The following is a 6,883-nucleotide window of genomic DNA, read 5'->3' as shown; positions in this document are numbered from 1 at the left end:
ACTCAGCAATATTCCAGCTATATGATGGCGGTCTATAAATAATCGAGTCCGGACCAGACAATCCAGTGATTGATATCATGAGCATCGATCCACGCAATTGGGATACAATGACATGCATCAGCCAAGTCAGCGAGCCTGACCACCCGATCCTGTTAGTTGCCTCTTTCGACAAGCATAGTCGCCTTTTACAGCAAGCATTGGTTGCTGAAGACTTATTCTACCCCAATAACTGAAGAAGTGTAGAAGGAAAGCATTATAGTCATGAAAAGATGACACAGCTAAAGAGGGGGATTTACAGCCTGCTGGCATAGTGTAGAATTCGAACCTACGCTTCTCAGAGTAAGGCAACTAATCGCCAACACACAAAGTCAGCAACCTTGCCCACTCATCCACCGTGGTACAACGACAAGCAAGTGAGCCTGATCCATAAAACAGCCACTTACGGCCAGCATAGGTTGCTGAGGACAATACCAACCCACATCCCATCTTCCCGAGGCAAGGGCGTTAACGGTCTATAAAAGTCCAGTTTCCACCCTTGCCGAACTAGGCTGGAATTCCGGAATAACATTTTGGCTGGACTAATTAGTCTATGCATGGTCCAATCTAATCGCATACAGAACTAGACATCCAGTTCATAAACAACATGGATTTCAAGATGCACATTTGTCGACTACAGGATTTCCAAAGCATATGTACCGACAAGTGGGTGTCGACAGATAAATTTGCAAATCTTTTCATGGGCTCGATTGATTGGATGTACATTACAGGGTCAGATCCCTTTTATAACAACATAGGTCTTGATTATCGACCTGATCGCCTTGAGTGGGCGTGGCCATTTTGTTTGAAGCAAATGCAAGTGATATAAGAGATGGAATCTTACTGGTCAATAGGAGGGACATGGGAGGGACATAATTGATAAAAGCCACTGGCAGCGCTACGATAAAGCCTGGAAATTCGAGTTCAGCCAGGGTGGAAACTGGACTTTTATAGTCAGTTAATGCCCTTGCCTCAGGAAGATGCCCCCATACCCACCACAAAACAACAAACTCTGAGGTATTTAAACAGTTTCTTTACTCTTCTGTGTACAGAAAATGTACATATTAAATATCTATTTACATGTCATGACAAGTCTAGGAGTTAATACCTACATAGACACTATACAGGGAGTACTTTGTACAATAACGAGCAGCAGCAGAACGTCGCTATAGAAACCTGCAAATATACAAGACCTGCCATCAACAGGGTTAATCTGTACACTTATAAACATCAGGTGGTAGAAACATACAAGACCACCGACTCGACAGAAATACTCACACCACATTATTATGTAACGTCAAAACGGTTTGGGGACAAATTTGAAGTTTCGTCAACACCAGGCCACAACATGGGTGAATATCACAAGTTCCCTGTGTACAGTGAGTGAGTGAGTGAGTGAGTGAGTGAGTGAGTGAGTGAGAGTACGGTTTTACGCCGCTTTTAGCAATATTCCAGCAATATCACGGCGGGGGACACCAGAAATGGGCTTCCCACATTGTACCCATGTCGGGATTCGAACCTGGGTCTTCGGCGTGACGAGCGAACGCTTTAACCATTAGGTTACCCGACCGCCCCCACCTGTGTACAGGATGCCATTGTTTGAAACACTGACACAAAACGGAACAGGAATCAGACTATGCCACACTGTTATATACTACTCGAACGAAGCCAACACTTGATTCTTTCATATTATGCCATGACAGATCAACTAAAGTGATATGAAAGAGCTAGTTCCTTAACTTCTTTTGAGTAATATATTTAAGCTAAGCATAAAATTAAATTTCTTTCATTAGAGCTTATTTATTACTACTTGGGCACTTACATAGGAGTCAAATATAAACAGAATTTCTTTCCAATAAGGAAATTTCTTTCATGTACACTGTCAATACAACACAGGTTTGTATACCTGCATTATGGGGGCAGGGCGCGGCAGGGCGGGGCATGTATTCAAGGGTGATGGAGGAACACAGTGTACGCAAACCAGTTAAGTATTGACGATATCCAAGTAGTCCATTCTCAACTTATTAATAACAGAAACAAGACTGCGTCAAATTTGAATGAAAGCTGAAAATTACCCCAATCGTTTTTTGCAGAGGTCAATTAGTAATCAAAAGTTTATCATTAGGAAAATATTTCAACCCTTAACTAGAAACTGAAATCTAAATCATGAAAGTCACAACAGTATACCTTAGATTACATGTTCTAGGTATTTGTTAAGTGTGTCATATGGATACAATATGCAAATATACGAATGATAATATCAACACAAATCTTGAGCAAGGTACATGGTTAATTCTATGTGCATCTACATAATGACCTTCTAACGACATATTGACAGCGTTAACCTAGTTAATGAATGTCTAACAACACACAGCTTTAACTTACCTAATGAATATATAGCAACATACTTGGAGCTACACCTGTCATAAGCCCATGTTAAGAGTATGGGAGTTACGATTGTCATATAGCTACGACTATCATAAGCCCATATTAATAGTATGGGAGTTACGATCATCATAGAACTACGACTATCATAAGCCCATATTAAGAGTATGGGAGTTACGATTGTCATAGTGCTACGACTATCAAGCCCATATTAATAGTATGGGAGTTACGATCATCATAGAACTACGACTATCATAAGCCCATATTAAGAGTATGGGAGTTACGATTGTCGTAGGGCTAGACTACCATAGCACCAACATCGCTTTATGCAGGTTAGCTCAGAAGCTCTTAATCATTGTCACAATAGTGGAACAGAAAGTCTTAGACAGCCCATGATACCAAAATCAGTTAGGCCTAAAATAACACAAGGCCAAAATCTGTTACAAAGGAATTCCGTCCTTCCAACGTCAGCAGTACATCTTGATTGAACTTTTCTCACAAAATAATTTACACCAGTAAAATTTACCCTGTTTTCTGGTACACAAACCAAGACTGTTCCTGAAATGAGAGTTTGAAGGCTACTTTGACATACATGCCCACACATAGACCAGTACTTAAATGTGACCTTGGTTTTTATTACGGCAAATCATTACTCTGAATCTGTCATACAGATAGCATCTTCTCGAGGCAAGGGAGTTGTAAAGTCATGTTTCTCCCCTCGCCAAACTAGGCTGGAATTATGGAGTCGTATTTTGGCTGGACTAACGAATCTATGCATAGTCCAATCAGAATCGTGTACAGAAAGTGACATCTGGTTCGTAAACAAACCGGATTTCAACGCGCAGATTATGGTCGACTGCAGGATTTGCAATGGATGTGTACCGTCAACTGGATGTCGACAGATATTTTTTTTCAAATCTTTTCATGTTTCTAATCAAGGTTCTCACATGATGTGATGCACTTCGCAAGGTAAGATCCGTTTGATTACAATATATATCTTGATTATCGATCAGATCGTCTTGTCTGTGCACCACCGTTTTGTTTGAAGGAAATGCAAGTGATAGGAGAGGTGGAATTTGATTGGTCAATAGGAGGGGCATTGATGCAACGTAACCCATAATAGCCACTGGTGGCGCTACGATCAAGCCTAGATATTCCAGCTTAGTTGGCAAGGGTGGAAACTGGACTTTTATAGTCAGTTTACACCCTTGCCTCGGGAAGATGTGTAGATAGTTGATTGTACAGTTTTGCACAGATTTTCACTGTGTGCATGCCAGTTTTAAAATTTTACTTCCATAAATACAAAAATAATTTAAGTCAATTCTTACATAAATTCTGTCCCTAAATTTATTAAATTTGCTTATGACATACCTGCTCGACGTAATAAGCCCCCCGCTCTAATAAGCCCCCCGCTCTAATAAGCGCCCACGGCCATATTTGCTAATATATTGGCTAGTGAACAATCCCAATTAGCACCCCTTCCAATTGATTAATGTACACAAAACTTATTTATCCGTGAAAAATATGCACTCGTGTGTTATATGCACCCTTAATTATGGGCAATTAAATTCTGGATAAATATATCTGTCGTGTATAATACACACAGTCTTTTCTTTTGTATCATTTCAGGCTGTCAGCATGGTCAGCATAAACCACAAAATATACAATCTTTCAACTCTAGTTTTTTTCTAACCAAAATTTTATTTTAATAAGAGCCCCCTATTTCAAATTTTGAGAGCGCCCTGGGGGCTTATTACGTCGTATACGGTATACTAAGTTAAGGAACACCAGATTTGTTCATATGACTACAGTAAATCTGTCATGGTTGGTGGGTATTGCAACACACAGCCTTCCAATTGTGGGTGTTCTTTAACTTGTATTGAGTGGTATATCATTCTAAAACATAAAATATCAAGAAAACTATCCCCGGACAAGGAATTCACTAGTTCAGACCCAGCAAAATGAATCTGAGGCAATATTGTTCTGAACAACTTAACAGACATGAAGACAAAATAAATAGATAATCGACACAAGTAGCAGCATACAAAAGCACAGGTGGGAACAGGAGGAGCCGTCTCAGGCCCATTTGAATGACAAAGAACAAGGCAGGAAAAGGATCTTACCTAGCAAACTGGAAATGTAAGTTTTGAGTGAGTGAGTGAGTTGGGTTTAACGCCGCTTTTAACAGTATTCCAGTTATATCACGGCGTGTCGGCTTAATGGGGAGGAAAGCCCAAAGTGATGCAGGTCTCAGACGTTTATCACTTCAGTGAAACCCACGAGCACGGGTATGGTGCTGACAAACCTAGAAACATAATCGGGCCGAACCTGGATTCGAACCCACAATCATAGGTTTCTGGCGAGCCCAAGGGACGCAACTCTGCACAGGGAATCACAGCAGTGATGACAAACTTCCACACAATACACAAGAGATGGGTGTCAGGTGTGGGGAACTGCGAGCTCCATGGACTCGTAAACCACACCACCCAAGTCATGCTCGCACCAAAAAATTAAATAGGGCCTTTTGATTATCTCTTAATCTGCCGTGATGACACACTACCGCTTCAAAATTTCTTTCCCTTCACAGAATTTAGCTTTATTTCGCTGAGAATGAAAAATTTAGCTTTAGCTCTTCAAACTAAAAATCATAATTTGTGAAACATTTACCCCCCTACAATCTCCACAATCAGCTTATATGACACATTTCATCCATCCCTCGGCATTCAGTGTTGAAAATGATAATAGTCGCTAATTCTCTTTCTCAAAACACTTCCTAGCAAATTCTATAAGTTTTCCATATTTCTCATATCCTCCAGATCTAGGGATTCAAGATGGGGCCCAGTCAGACCTTGTCCTTTGCCTTCCAAAATAAGGCTAAAAAACATAAAAGAATTGGTTCTCTGGCAATGGCTTTGGAAAAAATAGTGTGAGCGGGCGGTGTTTGTTTTGTTTTTCTTTGGTTGTCCAAACCCGTATGTAACCAAATAAACAGTTGTGTAACCAATTAAACAGTACAATCAACCTGGGAACGTGCCTCCCTACATAAATGTATTCCTTGATGAGTAAAATACTGGAATACAGTATTTGACTACCATTGGACTTGGAATATTTGAGAATTTTTTGTTGTTTAAAAAAAAAAAAAAAAAAGGAATTAAAATTGAAACATGTGGCCAACTTTATGATGTGGGCGGTGCCTGAGAACCAAGACTATTATTTTTTTTAGCTTAAGACAAAATATATAAAAATATGGAAATACCTGCAACACAACAGACACAGGCAAGCAACGCCACTTCAAAGTAAGAAGACGATGCACATAAAACATTTCATTTACAGAAAAACCCACATATTATGCACTTCATATTCTCAAACAAATATACAAACAAGATCTCATAAAATATTTCCAATATGATCAATATTTCCTCTGTTAAATGGGACCAGCCATTAGAATAGATGTAGAGTTATCACCTTTAGTGAGTGAGTGAGTGAGTACGGTTTTACGCCGCTTTTAGCAATATTCCAGCAATATCACCAGAGGGACACCAGAAATGGGCTTCAGTTATCACCTTTAACGTCAGTCCAATAAGACATTGAAATTTTTTTACGTGGGGTTCTTGAGGTTTGCCCTGTTGTGCATGAGTCTAGGGACCCCTAAAATCTTTAACTTTTATCTTAGCGCTAAGATCGCTTTGAGGACGGGGCCATGGGCTACAAAAAAAACCTTTCATGCAGAATTTCGAACTCTGGCCTTTTTTTTTAACTAGCCATTTCATTTCTTTAAGTTTCATAGAAGTAGAATATTTTCCCTCCAATAATTCAAATGTGACTATCACGTGACACATTTTCTGTCAGACAACAGATTCGCTGGTAACAGTAGGAATGGATCAAGAAAGAAAATCAAGCCAGCATTGTCATTAGGTTTATAGAATACGTCAAATTATTTAGATTTTTTTTATATAAGGAAGTAATATTTTAACATTTCCCTGAATACATGAATACATGACACTCCTGACCAGTCACGGAGACAGGTTTTGTTTTAATGACGTGATCCAACTTGGCAAGCAAGTAACGGTGAACACATTCATGAAATATTTCTGATAAAACTATGCCTACTTTGCAAAGTATTTCAAGATCTTTCTTTGGGAAACTGATCTCAAATCAATCCTGATACATTATTACTTTGTCATTTGCCTGTTAGTAAAACAAAATATTGGTGAGAGTCAAGATCCACCAAGTTTTCATAGCCCTACAACCACCTAAAACCTATGATAAATAATAGAGTGAGTGTAAGTGCGTTAGGTTTAACGCCGCTTTTAACAGTATTCCAGTTATATCGCGGCGTGTCAGCTTAATGTGGGAGGAAAGCCAGAAGTGATGCAGGTCTCAGACGTTTACCACTTCGGTGAAACCCACGAGCACGAGTATGGTGCTGACAAACCTAGAAACATAAGTGGGGCGAACCAGG

The 6,883-nt window shown here is 39.6% G+C and overlaps 1 long non-coding RNA gene across 1 annotated transcript; it reads right to left on the bottom strand.

Moving 5' to 3' along the window:
- Positions 1-1,054: 1,054 nt before the first annotated feature.
- Positions 1,055-3,396, bottom strand: LOC125381516. The gene is made up of 2 exons (XR_007221836.1): positions 1,615-3,396; positions 1,055-1,406 (listed from the first exon to the last, which is right to left on the bottom strand). It is a non-coding gene; the product is annotated as an uncharacterized LOC125381516 (long non-coding RNA).
- Between the last annotated feature and the right edge of the window lie 3,487 nt (positions 3,397-6,883).

The sequence above is a fragment of the Haliotis rufescens genome, unplaced genomic scaffold, assembly GCF_023055435.1.
Source record: "Haliotis rufescens isolate VD_foot unplaced genomic scaffold, xgHalRufe1.0.p SCAF_18, whole genome shotgun sequence".
In the NCBI taxonomy this organism is placed as follows: Eukaryota; Metazoa; Mollusca; class Gastropoda; order Lepetellida; family Haliotidae; genus Haliotis; species Haliotis rufescens.
The sequence above is the reverse complement of the archived record's forward strand: the minus strand, read 5'-3'. Positions and strand labels throughout refer to the sequence as shown.